Raw genomic sequence first — 16,736 nt, 5'->3', positions numbered from 1 at the left:
TGGGTCCAATGATGTTGCTGCATGTTTAAGGTTTTTTTCTCATCAATCATGAGATGCACATCTTAGACATGTTTCCTCTAGAGTTTCAGGGGAGATCTCAACAATGTCACAGACTGTACCAAGTGAATATGAACCCAAAAAGTTTTTGATTTTGATGGTCCCTTTAACAAATTCTGTTGACTATAAGTAACATTGCCCATACATTTCTACTAACTCTCATTAGAGTGTTAGTAGAGCATTAGTAGACTGGTAGGGTTAGGGTTAGAATAAGTTGACGTACTTGCAAAGTTACTTACAGTCAGTAGAGTATCTGTTGGGAGACCATCGCAATAAAGAGTTAGCAGATATGAAGCAGGCAGTCTTCTAATACTCTAATGAGAGTTTGTTGCCATGTAGTTGCAACATTATAAAGTGTCAACATAATGTTCAAAAGGGACCATCAAAATAAAGTGTTACCAAAGTTTCTTATCAACTATTACTACACCATATTTATGCTACCCATATTATGTTTTTAGTTCTATTCTGCTGCAGTATGTCAACAATTCGTTCTGTATTTTAGTACTTTTAGAAGGAATTTTAGGAGGAACATTTGAGGCAAAGCTGATATTTAAATGAAATCTAAGAAAGTAAGTCTCTTGAGTCTTATGGACTGTCCCCATTTGTGGAGTTTACAAGGTCCTCGTGAAGCCTGAAACCACAAAATCCTCAAGTGTGGATCCCCAAACTGGGTCAACTGCACTGTGTGACACATGCCAACTGGACTGAGCTTGTATGATGCAAGATACATGTAAACTGAATATACATATGTAGTTATAAAACTTTGCTGTCTGCTACAGTGTTGTGCTGAAGAAAGACATCTCTGATGCAATATCAAAGCAAACAGAAGAAGTCAGGTACACATTTTCTCCACTTAGATTGACTTTATGCAAATGTGTGTTTGCAACATTAACTTAGCAGGGGTTTTACTAGATGTATCTGCGAGAATTTCTAAGATGTCTGTTATACAGCTTTTGTAAAAATACAGAAAACAAATGTCAGGCATTTTTATTGGCTTAGCTCTCTGTTTGAAAAAAAAAAATCAAATGTATTTTAAATCAAGCTGACGTTCAGCTCCTTCCAGGGAACCCTGGGTGGATCTTAGCGGTGACTCATCAGGGTGACCATCAACCACCCTTCCTGCACAATAATGACTTGGTCACGAAAGCAAGGCACGATTTTCATCCATCACTCTGACTGCCACGTGTCTAGAGATCATTCTGTCTTTTCATGAAACAATGTATTAATTGCTTTGCTAGATTTTTTTTTTCTTTTCTTTTTGTATTAGGGATGCAGCAACATTAACAAAATCTCTTATGATTCCGTGATTTAAAACTCTATGCTATTTTGTGTAAAATTAAAACACTAAAAATTAAGTGAATTTAGACTTTAAAAAAAAAAAATGGTAATCTTTAATAAATCTTAAAATCAATAATGTTATTAAATTCGCTGTGTTTTTAAGTTTAAGTGGGTATTAGATGAGAGCAAAAGTAATCTTGTACTGTTCAAAAGCTTGGGCTCAGTACAATTGATTGATTGAAAGTCTCTTAGTCTCCAAGTCAACTAAAGGCTCTGTCACCAAAATAACTTAACTTGAAAGTTGGAAAAACCAATAAGACTGCAAAAGATGATTTTAGAGAACATATAGGAATGTATCATTGAAGAATATCAGATAAATAAGGAGAAGCCAAATGATGAAGAGCTTTGTAAGTGTCACGACACTGCTGTGCAGGAATCGAAGGAGCAAGGAACGAGGAGCAAAGAATGAGGAGAATTCACAAACAACAGTCTTTAATGTTCCAACATGGCGTAACACAGGGCAGACAGAAGACATACGTAGCACGCAGACATTTGAGACCCGACAAACACAGACTGCAAGGACTGGGGTTTAAATACATGGGGTAATGAGAGTAATCAATAAGACACACCTGAGACAAATGACATAATCAAAAGATGGAGAAACTGGGTCACGGGGAGCAAAACACATATAGACAGTCCATGGGCGTGATAGTAAGTGAGCAACAAAATTTTGTAATACACAATACCGTAGAAGACGCCAGTGTAGCTGGAAAAGAATAGATGTTACATAGTCAGAAGTATATGAATGGGTAACAGTACTTGCTGCTGCATGTATTAACTGCAGTCGGTGAAGTTGTTTTTTCAGCAATAATCAATTTGTGATGTTACCAAAGCATGAAAAAGAACTTCAGTGCTGTGCTGAGAAAATGATGAATGAACATCTAGCAATGTTACGTAAATAAAAAAATGCAATACGTGAAATAGTGTGTGAACCAAAATAAAGCAAACCATAAAATACGACACCAATAAACAGCATAAAATAAAACACCTTTTCACTTGAGTGGAACTATTAACTGAACAGGTATCAATAAGCAAAGACAAAGATTGAGTTTTAGATAAAGTAGACCCAACAAGAAGGACTTTTAGTAAGTTCAAGAGGAGGATGGGAAATATTAGGATTTTAAATACAGTTGTGTATCACCGGAGTAAAAATTTAATTTAATACCATAAAAGTGAAAACATATGACCAAGATGTAAAATATAAATAAATAAAAGCAGACCCAATACTGACCCCTGTGGAACACTGTGAGTAACTAAAATGGGCTCAGATTGAACATTCTTAATATGTACAAACGGTTTTCTATCATTTAAATAAGATGAAGACCAATGAAGTAAATTATCAGTTACCCCAAGACAAGCCAATTGATCTAATAATACTGAATGACTAATGGCATAAAATGCGGCACTAATATCCAAAGCCTCACTTCAACCGAGTGGTATACGGTACAGTACAGTCCCAAATTGTTTAGTACTGTACTTATTGACAGAGTTTCATTGCATGTTGAAATGACTGGCAGTGTGACTTCTTTATTAATGAGAGGAACTCATTCAATAAACTCAAATTACACAATTTCCCGATATACACATTTAAAAGTGATTACAAAGTACTGCATCAAATAAAGACTGTAACTCACTGACATTAACATTACAGTAATCAAACCATAATGCTATACGAACATACACAAACTGTGTATAAACACATTAAGTATTCTTTATATAACTCTCTAACAAAACTATAAACTCTCTTATAAAACTATAAACTCTTCACCAGCATCTTACTACTCATCAAAAAATTACAGAATATTACAGGACACAAATGACTTAATCAAATATTACTCAGTTCTCTCCACAAATAACATTGAGTGCATTGCAATCTGACGACAACAATAATTATGTCATGTTGAAACACCTCGCGGGTGCGCCGATGTGGTTAATTTTATTGATATAAAACACAGGTGCATCAAACAAACACATGGAAATACACCATTAAACATTTGATCAACATAAGCTGCAATGCCACATCACTCATCTTACCTGCAGAATTAATAAACACAACAAGAAATTAGGGATGTTCATATCGGTTATTTTTCCTAACCGACAACCGACGCTCGTTAACCGATTATTAACCGTTAACCGACAAGATTATTTAAAATTAGAACTGAATTAAATTAGCAAGAATAAGTGTCTGTGACCCGTTAAAAATACGAATAAATAGGCCTATACGATAAATATATTTTCACTTAAATCATAATTTAAAAAAACGAAAGAAAAACTGTGCAAGTAGCGCGAAAGGAACAGACTGCAGAAAGTGGCCTATTTTTTTGGCTTATTTTACAAAAGCGCAAAGATTTGTTTTTATTGTGAATGTACACAAATAAAAGCAAACCTTTTACAATTCCGATTATCTTCATGACTAAAAGGAGTGGTTGCTTCCACTGTTACAAGGGGGAACAAATCAAATGATTGCTCCTGCGCCGCATGCGCGCACACAGTTAAGCATTCTGTTATCATTATAAAAAAACAATCAGTCAAACATATGGAGGAAAAAAAAAAAAAAACACACTGCTCGGTTTAAATATGTAGTAAAATCTATGCCGTTAAGCGTTATCACCGTACCGCCGTGAAGTTATGCAAAACGTTTTGTTTTACGTGGATATTGGAACTCGAGTGAAGTAGGCCTAGGCTACATAAAAGGTAAATAATATATACATCACGAATACGGAAACATTTGATTTTGTTTGAATGAGAGACCCAACATTGGTTTCAGTTTCGTTTTAGCCTAAATGAATTCGTTTTGGTTTTGGTTTTATAGCTAGGCCTATAGCTTCTCAAATTTTTAATTCTTGTTCTTTTCTAAATAGCCTACTGTTAATTGAAAGGATTTGTTGAGGAGTGATGGGAACTAAAATAGCCTATACGTTTACAGTGTTTATTATTATGTTTGTAATTCGCGTCGGCCTATTTCTGAATGAAATAATAAAATGAGACTTATGTTTTCTCTCTCTCTCTCTCTCTAAAAACGTATATATATATATATATATATATATATATATATATATATATATATATATATATATAAAATTATATATATATATAATATAATTTATTTTTTATACGCGTAGCTTATTTTAACCATGCAGCAAACCTTTTAACGCCATTATTCACAGAGATAGTCTCGGTAAAAATTTCATTCTAAAGTCGGATTTCGGGTTTGAGGAACCGTTTTTACACTTCCGTGGTAAATTATATTTTGTTAAATGTAACAAACTGTAACGTTAACTTAGTTGCTGTCTTCCTTGTTTGCCAAATGAATGTCGGAGGCTCGGAGCCGTCGCATTTGACATTTTCAGCACACCGTCACATCTCACTCGACGTGGAGGTAAGTTACGTGTTACAGTGTGCTCACTTTCAGCTTTATAAATAAGTTTATTAACTTTTAATTGTTGTTGATGCGGTGTATTTGTTACTGCGCGTGCCGTAAAGCATCCGGCATGTTAACGTTACTGCGGTGATGTTAAGCAGCTGTGATAACGTTAAGTGTCCTACAACTGTGTTTAGAGCGCTTTATGCCTTCAACAGAAGCTGGCAGAGGAATTGTCAAGAAAAGAAGATACCATTACGACTTTTTTTTTTATTCTTTAAAAGAGATTATACGACTAGGTGAAGATCTGACATCGCGGAATTCTTCAAGGATAACGCAACTTTTCTGCCAAACGAGGTAGGTTTAGACATTTTATTGTCTCGTTTGTTACACACACACACACACACACACACACACACGAGAAGTTTTTTCGGTAACGTTACTGGCACGCTGTCGGTGAAAGCACACGCTTCAGACAGCGTGTCAGGAGCGCATCGAGTTCTCTCGCACTTACACGGACAAAAGCACACAAAATTATGTCAAAATGACCATTTTTGGCTAGTGACAGTTTTAAATGAGCTAAAATGTCTTGACTGATGTAAAGTTGGGATGTGCGTCGATGCGAGTCATGTTTTAAAGGGACAGCAGTTCATGACATTCATTGTTTCTTCTGTTTTCTTTTCTAATGACAGGTCATAATTGCTGCTGTATTGTGCATCCCAAGTACCCCCTGCATTCGTATCAAGGGTTTGTATTCTGTTTTATTTATTAACTCTACAGTTTTTATTTATGGAAACATATGGGGAGCAAAATTCAGTTTGAAATGCAAAATGCAAAATGGCAATGAAATATGTAAAATGGCAATGCATTTCTGTATTTAAATTGACATTTTCCCATACATATGTGCAATATTTAGTGCAAAATGAAAATTCAATTATATAATTTACGTTTGCCATTTCCTACACTAGTTTTAATATGCAAAATAAAATCATATTTTAACACTTTATAAGTTGCAAAATGAAAATGTATTAAACAAATTGATTAGATATGTTTAATATGTCCAAGCCAAGACTGTAGTAAAATGATCATTTAATTGCTGTTTTTCCTAAATGCATTTAGACTTGAGGACACTTGGGGATTGCATTTTCATCATAATACCGCATGATAATTGTAGAAAAATGCAGTGAGAATTTGAGGATGCATTCTGAGCCAAGGGTGCAGCAAAAGGGTAGCAAAATGGTGATTTAAATGTCTTTTATTTTTCTTAAATGCATTGACGCTTACATATAAGACGTTTCAATTGCATTTTCATTTAATACCTCGCTATGAATTTAAAGTCAATGTGGATTTGAAATGCATTTGAAAATGCAACACGCCCCTGACCTGTCAATCGTTAGGTGAGGCTCAGCAACAGGACGCACAATAGGTCAATATTCACTGTCCTCAAATTCAGTGAATGCATCCTCAAATTCTCACTGCATTTTGCTACAATTATCATGCGGTATTATGATGGAAATGCAATCCCAAGTGTCCTACCCCTAAGTCTAAATGCATTTAGGAAAAACAGCATTTAAATGATAATTTTGCTACAGTTTTTGCTTGGACATGTTAAACACATCTAATCAATTTGGGTAATAATTTTTGTTTTAATTAACTTAATATTGTGAATAATTAACTTATAAAGTGTTAAAATATGTGTTTAATTTGCATATTAAAACTAGTGTAGAAAATGGCAAATGTAAATTATATAACTGAATTTTCATTTTACACTAAAATTTGGACACATGTATGGCAAAATGTAAATAAAAATACAGAACTACATTGCCATTTTATGTATTGCAATGCATTGCCATTTTGCATATTTCAAATAGAATTTTGCTACCCATATGCTTCCATTTTTATTTACCTTTAGGGATGTCCAATACTGACAACAATTAGTCATTGAGTCGTTTATTCAGTTGACTTTGTTATTGAAGTTCTTTGTGTAGGAAAGATTTAATCAATGTTTGGAGTGGCTTTCTGAATTTACAATGTGTTTATAATTTCTTATTTTTTTATTGTTATTGGTGATTCCAGATTGCTGTCATTCAAGAACTTATTTCCTCCCCATTGTGGCTGAGCTACACATTCTCTTCATTTTATTTTAAACATAAAACATCCAGAGGAGATGGCACCTACGTTGGAATTCATACAAATGTAAGGAACATATGTAATGAAACTGTGTATAAAGCATTTTGTTGTGTTGCTGTTTAGTTGAAAATAATCAAAGGGGTTAGTTCACTCAAAAATGAAAATTCTGTCATTAATTACTCACCCTCATGTCGTTCCAAACCCATAAGACATTCGTTCATCTTTGCAACACAAATTACGATATTTTTGATGAAGTTTGAGAGCTTTCTGACTCTCCATAGACAGCAAGCGTCCTTACACGGTCAAGGCACAGAAACGTAGTATAAGGACATCGTTAAAACAGTCCATCTGCCATCAGTGGTTCAATCTGAACTTTATGAAGTGATGAGAATACTTTTTGTACGCAAAGAAAATAAAAATAACTTTATTCAAGTCATTATTTAACAAAAACAGCGTATCCATGTGGTGCGGCTGACACAGAACAGTGGGTATTCTCCAAAATGGCGCTACTGTGACGCAGATGTGACAAATTGTTGAATAAAGTCGTTATTTTTATTTTCTTTGTGTACAAAGTATTCTCATCACTTCATAAAGTTCAGATTGAACCACTGATGGCAGATGCAATATTTTGTCGATACTTTTCTGGGCCAAAATATCTTAAATTGTGTTCTGAAGATGAACAAAGCTTTTATGGGTTTGGAACGACATGGGGAAAAGTGATTAATGACAGAATTTTCGTTTTGGGGTGGAGTAACCCTTTAAGTATATCATAAAACATTGTTGACAAGATCAGATGACGGATACAATTGGAGACCACTGGAAATGCAAGTTTAGCATTTTATAAACAGTGTTTGAACTGGAACTTGATAATTCAATCTCAACCTGTTCTGCACTTTACTCTATACTTCACTTTCATTCATTTAATCTCTTGTCATTTCCAGTCTTCCTGTGAAGAAATCCTGAACGAGGGTCGACGGTTCAGATGAAGGGAACCTATGCTTCCAAGACTCATGTATGAACAACTTCGAGAATCCATGTACAATTTGAGCTTTTTTCAAATCTCAACATGGAACTTGGACTGAACATGCAGCAAAAAAAAAAAAAAAAAAGTAGTTTCCCCAAGCTGGCACATGGCAAGCGATACTAAAAGCACACAAACACTTGGAGCCCTGCTCTTAATTTAGATTGTATAGTTCTCTTAGTTTCACATTGAAATGTTAGGCATGAGTGCATGAATCTTTGTTCTTTATTTTCAAATGATGTACAAGAAAGTTTTTTTTTGCAGTACCATGTCAATTGTAGATGACAGAATTCACATTTTTGATGTGAACTGTCCTTTTAAATAACATTTCACTTAACTATTGACTAGAAGTCTGTAGCAATTGTTATTAATGACAGCCCTGGCTTTGTATTAATTTTTTCCCATGTATCTGAAAATGTTTTGAGTCTTGACTGTTTCACAGTGAAGTTTATCTTTGTGACCACTATTTGGTGCAACACCAATATTGTACAAGTAGCTGCTCATGTTTTCCTTTTTCTGCCTGGTGCCGTTTAAAACTAAAACACATTGTTAAATGAATTGATGTAATAATATTTTTGTCTTCACCTGTTAAAGGCAAATAAAAGCTACTGAACGCACTTTTAAGAATGTTTACATGAGGTAAAAATAAACCATGTTCAATTTGTATATATTGTGCTGGATTTATTTGCTACTAAAGATAGGCCTATGCTATAATTTTTTAGAAATTTCTGCAAAATGGATTGTCCGTTTATGGTACAGAAGAAAATGTAAATCTACAGAATTTTCCTTTTTAATGTGGAAGGAAGTGTCCGTAAATTTAACAGAAAATGTCCTGGTAATTTTCTGCCAGTACATTATCCGTTTTTTTACGGAATTTTTTTTTTACAGTGTATATTATACCTTTAATGACAGGGGAAATTGAATGAATGCACAATTTAACGAAAACACAAGTGAACATGTGGAGGACTTAGACTTCATAATCAATTTAGTAATATAATCTTCAGAAGTTAGCTCAAAATGAGAAAAAATAAATAAATACGGTCACACTTTATATTTGGTGGCCTTAACTACTATATACTTGCATCAAAAAATAAGTACAATGTACTTATTGTGTTCATACTGTATTGCAAAACACTTTTGCTGCTATTGAGGTGGGATACGGGTAAGGTTAGAGACAGGTTTGGTGGTATGGGTAGGTTTAAGGTGGGTTAAGGTGTAAGGGATGGGTCAACAGTGTAATTATAAATGTAATTACAGATGTAATTACATATAGGTATTTTTAAAAATATAAGTACAATGTAAAAACAAGTATGTACACAATAAGTGCATTGTACCAAATAATTAAGTTAAATGTAAGTACACAGTAGTTAAGGCCACCTAATATAAAGTGGGACCAAAAATACTTACAGACTGACAGATTTGATTGTATCCAATTTAATAATCACTAAACATTAAAGCAGAGTTAGGTAATTCTTGATGTACTGTTGATCTTAGATTAAAGTGGGAGAAAAGGAAACAGTATCAAAAGACTTCAACAGTTTATTGGCAATGCTAAACAAAGTCTTTGTAATACTCTGTCCAGTGGCAATTATATTTGCATAAAAAGATTAGTTACACTTTATTTTGATAGTCCACTTTAGACATTCTACTAACTATAAGTAACTTTGTAACTACATGTCAACTAATTATCATTAATTTGCAACTACATGTCTACTAACTATCAGAGTAGACTGTTAGGTTAGGTTTAGGGGTAGTAGAATAAGTTGACATATACTTGCAAAGTTTCTGATAGTAAGTTTGTTGTATGTTGTGGACCCATCAAAATAAAGTGTTTAAGCAGACAGTCTACTAATACTCTAATGACTGCTAGTTGACATGTAGTTGCAAAGTTACTTACTGTTAGTAGAATGTCTAAAGTGGACTATCGAAATAAAGTGTTACCAAAAGATTATTTAGCTGTATTAAGTGAGACCAGATGTTCTGAGTACATTTGTTTATGCACTTCAAGACCAATTTTCTTGCACAATCTCTCCACACTGTTAGACATTTCAAAGGGTTTTTACAGTAACTTACTGGCAACACTGTTGCCAGTAAGTTACTGTAATTACAATTTACAGTAGCAAACTGTATTTGATTTATCAGTATTCTACTGTAATTCATTCATTTTAATATAGATTTCATTGGATTTTTATATCTAATTCATTTTATTTTTACTCTACATAGGTACTACTGGCATTCAATTAAAACAGACACAATAATTACAAAATATCAAATTCTTTATTTAAAACATTGCATGTATAACACATAAAAATACAGTCTTCCAACTCTGGAACAGTGCATCTTCACCATTTCTCCTGTCTTAGGACGGTTTGCAGTGCATTTTGTTGTGATTTATCCTCACAAAGAATCTTTAGGCAACAGAAACATAAAGACAAGCAGCCAAAGAATACATAGCCATCTGCAAAACCCAGGTGCTGCTCCAAAACGTGGCCACCATCTTTGCTCACCATCCACTTTGACAGAAATGTCTTCTCTGAAAAACAAGTAGAAGAAATGGCACACTTTTAAAAGGCAAACCTCATACAGAATACACAAATCTCTCAAAAACATAGTTGTTCTCTTACCATGAATTATCAGTCTCGGGGTGGCTGGCATGTCCATGTCTTTCTTGATGCTTCATTGCAGTTGCCTTTAAAACACAAATACAAAAAAATGCAGTAAATCTTAAATTCCATTAAAAACTATAACAAACTAATTCTAAAACTAGAAAGGCAGCTAGCCATAAAACTAGTTTAACCTAGCTAACATATGATTTTATTTTCTCAGGCTACTGGCCAACATTAACTACTAACACCTGAACTAAATTTCACATTAGTTAACCTAATGTTAATATAAGATAAGCGTTGCTCGTTAAAAACAATTTTAATTCGGTAACTTAATTCAATAAGCTGACAAAAGTCGTTTGAAACGACAGCGCAGTTTACCATGGCAACGTTCTGTAACCGCCATGTTGACTAGTAAATGTTACTAATGTTAGGTAAACTGGTGTGCAAAAATCTGACACAAACGTACATATATTTTACCTTGCTTGCTGGTCTTTTTCTCTCGTAAGGTGCATCGACACACAGCGCAGAAAAACCCGCGAAGCTGCCCGCTGTTTCCGTGTCTTCCTCGGACGCGAGTGGCGCGGCGCGGCGCGACTCGACTCGATAAAAAACAATATAGAACCCATTATATATATTATCTACAGTGGATGCGGACAGTAATGTGATGCCCCGGTATATTTCTGATGTACAGATGTACTACAAGCGCTCGCGCTGTTTCTGACAAGAAGTACAAACGGATTTTCCAATCATCAGAAGCGATGTAACACATCCAGTAACGTTAGTCAGTCCCAAGCTGCTGCGGCGTTGTAGACACGGTGTAGGGCAAATTGTGTCAATCCAAATGTAAGAAATGAGGAAAATAAAACGACCTCAGTATAATGGCGCCAAAGAGACCGTTACAGTAGTATACAGCAATTTAAAAAATACAGTAAGTCTCTGTATGTGGGGTCTGACGTCACAGAAAATTCCCATGATGCAAAGGATATTACAGTTATTTACTGTAAAGGGAATTTGCAGTATTATACTGGGTGATATACAGTAAATAACTGTGGAAATTACAGAAATGACTAACAGTGCAGTCGACAACCCATGGCATTTTGGTAATGGAGTTCAGTTATACCAAGGTGAAGAATGAACAAATAATACAATACAGGTTTTCACAGTGTCAAGTAGCCTAATGTATATGAGAAAAAAACTGTCATTATAAAAATGTACCAAATCAGATGTAGAAGAATTAAAACAGCACAGATTTACAGAAAGGTCAAAAATTCCAGCCAAAGCATTAAGCTATATGTTTTTTAAATTAAAAAATGAAACAGCATTGTGGCTTGACCTTTGCTAATGGAACAGAGACATAAAAAAATCACCACATTTTTGAATGGTAGTGCAAATGTAAAAAAAAAAAAAAAGAAAAGTAAATGAATAGTTAAATATCCAGTGTTAACTGCTACTAAAAAATGCCTCATTAATATTGACAGATAACAGATATACTGTGCATCCTCAGTGAAACTAGCAGCATTTCATTGCAATTGGCTGTAGGTAGGAGACTGAATCACATCATATATTAATTTCCCATTTTTTATACAGAGTTTCAAAGAAGATACTAGCCTCCTTTCTCTGTTATTCCTTTATATGATAGTTAAAGTTAATTGAATGTTGGATACTGAGACATAATTTCTGTGTCAGATTATCTGTTTGGTCTTGTCATGTCAGATTCATTCTTTCTTTGAGTGATATGACAGCTCCGCAATCTCACAGTAAGTCCAGAAAAACAAAGAAAAAATGCTTATTAAACTGTGGCTGCAGGGATTTCTAGCAACCGTTCATGAGCTTCAGCCGTTGCTCAGATGTCTGTAACTCTTATTAGAGTTTATTTTGAAGCCCTTCATCTTCTCAGACAGTCTCATTTCCTTTAGGGCACCCGGTGTCACAGCTTGAGTGCTTGTGTTCGATATTGTGTGCTTGTTTTATTCTTGTATGTGGTCGTGGGCAAGTGTGTGCATGGCAAGGGGTGTTGTCTGAGATTCATGGTTTTCCTGAGCATTCGTATGCCTCGAATGTTTTGCTTTTCATCTAGTTTTTCATCCAAAACCTGGTTAAGAGACTATTTGAATGTAAAGCTAAAATTCTCCCTCCCTCCCTCCCATCACACACACACACACACACACACACACACACACACACACAAAGACAGTCACACAGACATGAACTTACTTGACTGTCACTCAACCCAACAAATGACTCATTTGCATATTGATTAAAAACTCCATTTTCTTCCCCGCCGTCTTTAATTGTGTCGCACAAGTGGAGTGTCTTGACGAGTCTCAGTGGATCAGACCTTGCAGCAGAACCAGAAGGTATGAAACAGAAAAAAAACATTACCAATCATGAACCTGAATCATTTAAGAGAAAGGAAATGGTGTATTTTAAAACAAAACAGTAAGAGCACTGACAAAACTATTGGTTTGTTTGCGATTTGAACTTCTAGGACCAGAATGAGTAGATTTACGTATCATAATGTGTTTTTACATAATATCTCTTTACAGTTCAATTCAGTTTGAGTTAAATTCAATGATGTGAGAGAGAAAACTGCAATGAAAGTCATATGAGAGTAGCATGAGACCGCAAGGTCGAATCCATTTCCCTTTAAAACGTATCGTGTGTCTGCTTACTAACTGATTGCAGTCATTTGCATTGAGGATGAACGTGACTCCCAATATCGTTATGCAAACGGAGAGAGAAATGCTCAGAGATAGTTTATTCGGGCATGAATAATCAGTTTGGTGGAGATTAAATGTGATTTTAAAGCCCCTTGAATGTTTAGGATCATTGCTTTAGGAACACAAGGCATCCTCTGAATAATCAGTGATGACTTGCTCACATTAACCATGATATGAAAAGAGATGGAACAGCATTAGATGTCTTTCAGATTGAGGTGATAATAGTGGGTTACATTAGCACAGCCAAGCTAAAAGGGATAGTTCCCCCAAAAATGAAAAATCATGAGATCATTTGCTCACCATTGATCAGTACACCAAATTAGCAAATCAAGTCATTTGGATGTTTCTCAAATTTGTATTTGCAACTTTATATCTCACAATGGGACTTTATATATAATGCAGTTGTGACTTACACATTTTTTCTTAATTTATTCTCACAGTTTTATTTTCCATTCTGAAAGTGAGCTTCTGTAGGTTTGGGATGACATGAGGGTGAGTAAATAATGATACATTTTAAAATGTTCCTATGTTTTACAAACATAATTAGTTACTAAAAACAACTCAAGGGTAATGCACATTCCTGATTTTTTCCCTTGAATTTTTACTTCTTCTGAATTTCATTTTAATAGTTTGAAATTGTGTGTTGTCTCTTAATTTTTGTGGATTATGTGTTTTGATTTAATAATTTATTTATTTTTATCAAAAAACAAAAAACAAAACAGTGGAAATCAAATAATTACACCAATTTAATTAATCTTTCTTTTATTTATTTATTTTTTTTTTCAAACAGCGTGTTGCACAACAGAGGTTACTATTTAAATAAAATAAAATAAAATAAATTGCAACATGAAAAATTTGTGATAGTCCTAAAAATAATGTTTAATTAATTAAAAATTAATAAATAATAATTATTATTGTTTTTATTATTATTTTGAGAAGTACAAACTACTATACATAATATATTTGTTGGAATTTCTTTAAGTTAAACCACATTTTTATTTGTGAAGACCTTCAGTTTTGTGTGTGTCTTATGTGAAGTGACTCTAAGAGCATCTCTGGAAATAAAGTTCATGTGCTCATGTCTTCCTATAAAGAGACAGCAGATGCTGAAAACACAGCAAGTGTCAAGACACAGAACATACAGACTTAATTTATCCAAAGTTATAAAATCCAAATACAGCCAAATTCAATAATATTATTCAGTAAATTACATATTTATGACTGGATTCCACAATTCAGTCCATGTTTTCCATGTTACGCAAATCATACATCCCTAAATAATGTAAATTAAAGAATCATCAAGGATAATCATAACCATTTAAACACAGAATATAAAATTACAAAATACAGTAATACTGGTATGCCATTCTTCTCATGTGAAACACGTTACGTTACTTAGTTACTTTTTATGAAAAGTAATGTGTTGCGTTACTTTCGCATTACTTTCGCTAACTTTTTAAATATGAGCAGGGCTTGATTGTTTTCAATATTAGAAGTTCTATTTATAGCAAATGTGAAAGCCCTTTTACACCAAAAAGTGTAATGAACAAACCTCAGGCTGAAGGAAAAGTAAATTCACATCTGTACAGTAGAGCAGGAGAAGAAGGTTCAACACTCTTCAGCAATAAAAAAACAATGAAGCACAATTGTTAGTTTATCTAAAGTCATTTTTGCTTATTAGTATGGTTGAACTGGATCATCAAAGGTCAGCAGTAAAGACATTGGTTAATAAAATGGAATTAGATACAATTGTGTTATTTAACATATTTAATTATTGCAGGTTTGCATCATATTCTGAGTTTGCATTTGAACGTTTCAATTCATTTTGATGAATGCTAAATCAGTTTTTTTGTGAGTGGGATGAATTAATGCATATTCACATTTAGTCTAGAACTACAGTAACATCATGTTCACACAGTGCACACAACGCCTCTGTACTTCTGATTTCCCCCAACATGGGGACAGGAGAACTGTCAGTCAATAAATGGGAAAAAAGTAACTGCCGTTACTCTTTTGAAAAAGTAAGATATTTTCTTGTAAATTAAAAAGTAATGTGTTACTTTACTAGTTACTTGAAAAAAGTAATCTGATTACGTAACTCGGGTTACTTGTAATGCGTTACCCCCAACACTGAATGTCAGCATTCACATCATCCTGATAAGATGATACCTCAGTCTCCCTCAATAGGAGACCAGTAATTGTTTATCAACCAGTTGCAGTATCTATAGGATTTCCACCTTCTTCCCATAGTAATTTTGAAGGATTAAGAGGTAATTCTCAGGTAATGATTTTGATAGTATACTGGAGCACTGACAGATTTATCTATAATCTGTATGTTTTTATGAAGCTCTTTTCAGTAAGGACTTCAGTAAAGAGATCTTCCTCAACCTAAGAGGTCTTCAGTCCTATTATATGTTGATGCAGAGCCTAGGGATCTGCAAGATCATACAATGTAATCTTTCTTCAGATAAGTATCCAAATAAAAAGCAGCATATTAATCCATGTCATATAACATTTTTCACTAAACCATGGTGACGTTATGTCACAACCAGTGATGGATTCTGGCGTAGACGGCAGCATTCCCTGAAGTAGCATCTCCACATACTCGCACACTCCACTTCACTATGGCTCATCTGCGACATTTCCACAGGATTGTGCCTCTCTCCATTCCACCCAACTGCCTCTCTCATTCACATTGAATCGTGGCCTTAGAGGGCTTTATTCGAGCAGCTTCCTGTGCTTCACTTCACCACACTCTCTCATGTCTGCTGCTATCAGCCTGTCTGCCCATGGAAAAAGTCTCATCACTTGCAAGAAGCCTCGTTGCCTGTATGTACACCGGAATAGAAGTTTAGGTAAATCAGATTAAAATTATATACATTATGTATATACACATTTATATCTCACGTACATTTATAGCACATTTTAGCAAATTATTAATTTTATTCTCAATTTTTAAATGATTCTGCATGAAAAAGCATGAAAAAAATGGAGCTCTTGTTTTAATAATTGTATGTTGCTTTGTGTTATGATACGCCATTAACAGGTTAAGCCCTGGATGTCATTTTATATCTAGCAAAACTGCTGTTTCACACTAGATAACTAACAAAACAGTGGGTAACCTGCCTGCCCTCAACCCCCACACAGTAATTATTAGATTAATCCACAAGAATAACACTTCTTATTACAATTACTTATCACAGATTTTTTTCTGGTTTTTCTAAACACTAATTGCAGCAGTACAAGAAAATAAGTACAGAGCAGTTTCAAAGTAAATAGATATATAACATTTCACGAGGTTTACACTGTTACTGGCTGAAGTTTTGGTACGTTGTATGAAGAACAGTATTGATCATATTTGGACAGCGCACTGGTTGAACAGTTTAATATTGGGCTTGAACATGTACTGCTTTAAACAGTCATACTCACATTATGTTTGCTAGCATGACATGAAACTCCATTGGTGTATACATTGCAAATTGGACAGCTTGAGGTTTGTCAGT

General features: G+C 34.3%; 2 long non-coding RNA genes across 2 annotated transcripts; one reads left to right on the top strand and one right to left on the bottom strand.

The window, feature by feature from the left end:
* Nucleotides 1-4,564: 4,564 nt before the first annotated feature.
* On the top strand, nucleotides 4,565-8,426 carry LOC131532581 (uncharacterized). The gene is made up of 5 exons (XR_009268923.1): nucleotides 4,565-4,774; nucleotides 4,975-5,113; nucleotides 5,449-5,503; nucleotides 6,833-6,952; nucleotides 7,828-8,426. It is a non-coding gene; the product is annotated as an uncharacterized LOC131532581 (long non-coding RNA).
* A 1,838-nt stretch (nucleotides 8,427-10,264) lies between these two features.
* On the bottom strand, nucleotides 10,265-11,041 carry LOC131531620 (uncharacterized). The gene is made up of 3 exons (XR_009268737.1): nucleotides 10,991-11,041; nucleotides 10,532-10,596; nucleotides 10,265-10,440 (listed from the first exon to the last, which is right to left on the bottom strand). It is a non-coding gene; the product is annotated as an uncharacterized LOC131531620 (long non-coding RNA).
* Nucleotides 11,042-16,736: the final 5,695 nt, after the last annotated feature.

The sequence above is a fragment of the Onychostoma macrolepis genome, chromosome 23 (genome assembly GCF_012432095.1).
Source record: "Onychostoma macrolepis isolate SWU-2019 chromosome 23, ASM1243209v1, whole genome shotgun sequence".
Lineage (NCBI taxonomy): Eukaryota > Metazoa > Chordata > Actinopteri > Cypriniformes > Cyprinidae > Onychostoma > Onychostoma macrolepis.
The sequence above is the reverse complement of the archived record's forward strand: the minus strand, read 5'-3'. Positions and strand labels throughout refer to the sequence as shown.